A 3,560-nucleotide genomic window follows, 5' to 3' on the forward strand; every position below is an offset into this window, starting at 1 on the left:
ATTCATCATAGGATTTCACCAAAGAATAAAAAGAGAACCCACAGACTGGGAAAAAATGTTTAGCCATGACATATCAAACAAAGGAATACTCTCTAAAATTTATAGAACATTTCAATTCCTTAATGAGAAGACAACTAGTAATCCAATTTAAAAATGGGCAGAGAACATGAACAGCCATTTCATCAAACAAGACAGTCAGGTGGCCAACAAACGTATATGAATCATTAGTCATTCCTGTTGTTGGTAAGTGTCATTAAGTGGGTTTTGACCCATAGGGACCCTGTACATGATTTCCAAGGAGTGGCTGGTGAGCTTGAACCACCAACCTTGCAGTTCAAACCAACTTTGCAGTCCAGCACATTACATTAACCCCACAGTGCTACACACAGTCATTGGAGAAATGCAAATCAAAACTAAGTGAAATATCTTCTTCTTTTTTTTTTTTTTGGCTGTTTAAATAGGGTGCTTTATTCTCCACAGAGTGACAGAGTGATACATGCTTAGGCGGGTTGGGCTTGGCCCAATGGCCCCATATGTACAGAACTGAATAAAGTAGGTCTGAGAAGAAGTCTGATTTGCCTTGATGTGGAAAGGGAGATGGGGGAAGATGGACATTAAAACCAGGGATGTGTTCAGTCCTGTGCTGGTTCTAGCCTGGAATGCTGGGTAAGAAGGCAGCTCTCAGCACTATCACTTCCAGGCTGGGGGTATCTGCCAGGCTTGGAGGGCCTTCTGTACCACATCGTCCCACTGAGCAGTTGAGATCAGGAACCCCTGCCCGCAGGCAGGATTGTTCCAGCCATTGTCCTTTTTACCAGCTCTTCAGTGTTCTGGGTCCATCAGAATTGAGTTGTGGTCGCCCAGTGCTGTAGCTCCTTCATCCTCTTCATCTTCACTTTCTAATGGAGGGTCTGGCAAATGCAGTCCCAGGGCCTGGATCCACTCCTGGATACCGACAACTACATCTTCTCCATCCCCCACGGGTGCCAACACTACTTCCTCCTGTTCAGGATCTTGGTTTAGGGGTTGGTAAGAGTAGCCAGCTGGGCCTGCCCCAGCTTCCTCCTACTCTTCCTCGGGTTCTTCACTGCTCCAATCTCCAGTGCCTTCTGTGGGGGCCCAGTGAGGCCCCAGTGCCTCACTCCGATTAGAGAAGATACGTTCTGGACCCATGGTGTCTCCCTCTAGAACTACTGCCGCCATCCGGTGTGGGGGCCGCTCAGAGCCCGCGGCAAAACCCGCACCTTCACTTCCGGCCCGACAGGACGTGCTGGGGCCTTAAATAACATTTTGTTGTTAAATGTCTTCAAGTCAGTTCTGACTCATAGTGACCTAGTATAGGGTTTTCAAAGAGTGAGTGGTGGGTTTGAACCGCCGACCTTGTAGTTCAAACCGTCCTGTGGTTAAGCACTTATCCTACCGTACCACAGCAGAACTCAAGATATCCTATTCTGTTGTTTTTAACTTTGCTATGAATACTGGCGATACCGTCTTACACCAGTATTCATAGCAACGTTCAAAAAAACAGAAAACAAATGCTGGTGAGAGCATGGAGAGGCTGGGACCCTCTTACACTCCGGGTAGAACTGTAAAATGGTGCAACCAATGTATGATGGTGCTTTCTTAAAAAGCTGGAAATAGAAATACTGTTGTTGTTAAGTGCTGTGGAGTCAGTTCCAACCCATAGCGACCCTTACAGCGTTTCCAAGGCTGTAAATCTTTACAGGAGCAGAAAGCCTCATCTTTCTCCTGCAGAACAGCTGGTAGTTTCCAGCCCGATTCATAACCACGCTACCAGAGCTCCTTTAGAAAATATCCCTCTATTTGATATATATCTTCAAGAAATAAGAGCCATGCCACAGAGAGATGTGTGTCCACCCATGTTCAGTGCAGCACTACTCACAATAGCAAAAAAATATGGCCACAGCCTAAATGTCCATTAACAAAAGATGTTTAAACAAACTTTGGTTCATACATCCAATGGAATACTAGGCAACCCTGAAGAATAATGATGAATCTGCAAAACACCTCACAACATGGGTGAACCTGGAGGACATTACACTGACTGAAATTAGTAAATCACAAAAGGACAAATATTTTATGGAGTCCTGGTGTGGCACTGTGGGTTAATGCGCCAGACTGCAAAGCCGTTTGAACTGCAAGGTCAGCGGTTCAAGCTCACCAGTCGCTCTTCGGAAACCATGTATAGGGTAGCTATGGGTCGGATCCGACTCAACAGCACTTCACAACAACAACAACATTATAAAAAGTTAAGAAAACGTTTTCTTGATAAAAGGAATATTCGATGATGGCCTGGGGTGGGGGACCGTGGAGGAAAAAATATTCACAAGCAGTTGTTGTTAAGTGCCATCAAGTTGGTTCCAATTCAGAGTGCCCCTGTATAGATTTTCTGAGGAGCAGCTGGTAAATTTGAACCACTGACCTTGAAGTCGAGTGCTTATCATATGGCACCATACCAGGAGTCCATTCTCAGGCTAGAGGATAGACAAATGGATTATAGGGCAGGCAATATACAACAAGAGGGTGGTTGGCAGAGGAAAGATGAAGGTTATGTGAGACACAGAGTGGAAGTGAAGATTCAAGTGAATAGAGGTAAATAATGTTAACTGATGGTACCTAGAGGGGGTTGCAATCATTGTAATGAAGCAAAGTATACGAAGCATTGAATGTAAAACTGATGCTCTGTAAACTGTCACTCAATTCATAAAAAAAGATTTTTTAAAAAAAGAAGAAACTGCCATGGCTTGGGCCAGTCACACCTTAGTCCTCGAAGTGACATCTTTGCTCTTTAATTGTGCAGCAGATTTGCCTATGCAATACATTATTGTTTGATTTTTTTGACTGCTGCTTCCATGAGTGTTAATTTTCCATCTATATTTCAGGCTTTAAATAAAGTCTTTAACAACTATCTCAGTCTATCATGATGTTATTTATTGGTCCAGTTGTGTGGAATTTTGCTTTCTTTATATTGAGGTGCAACCCATACTGATCTTTGATCTTCATCAGTAAGTATTTTAAGTCCTCTTTGCTTCCAGCAACTAAGGTTTTATCATCTGCATACCGCAAGTTGTTAAGGAGCTCTGGTAGTGTAGTGGTTACGAATCACGCTGCAAACCTCACATCATCAGTTTGAAACTACCAGCTGTTCTGCGGAAGAAAGATGAGGCTTTCTGTTCCCGTAAAGATTTACAGCCTTGGAAACCCTGTTACAGGGTCACTGTGAGTCAGAACCGACTCCACGGCACATAACAACAATAACAATTACAGGTTGTTGATGAGTCTTCCTCCTGTCCTGATGCCACATTCTTCTTTATATAATTCTGCTTCTCAGATTATTTGCGCTGCATACAGATTGAATATCTATGGTGAAACAACCCTGGTGCACACCTTTCCCGAGTGACCTTTTGTTCTGTTTGAATGACTGCCTTTGGTTTATTCACAGGTTTCTCATGAGCACAATGAAGTGTCTGGAATTCCCGTTCTTCACAATGGCATCCATAGTTTAAATGAGCCACACAGTTGAATGCCTTTATGTAGCC

The 3,560-nt window shown here is 43.7% G+C and overlaps 1 pseudogene; it reads right to left on the reverse strand.

Annotated features, from left to right (window-relative positions):
• Window positions 1-690: 690 nt before the first annotated feature.
• On the reverse strand, window positions 691-1,203 carry LOC102819631 (annotated as a pseudogene).
• Window positions 1,204-3,560: the final 2,357 nt, after the last annotated feature.

This window comes from Chrysochloris asiatica, unplaced genomic scaffold (genome assembly GCF_000296735.1).
Source record: "Chrysochloris asiatica unplaced genomic scaffold, ChrAsi1.0 scaffold00072, whole genome shotgun sequence".
NCBI classification, from domain to species: Eukaryota; Metazoa; Chordata; class Mammalia; order Afrosoricida; family Chrysochloridae; genus Chrysochloris; species Chrysochloris asiatica.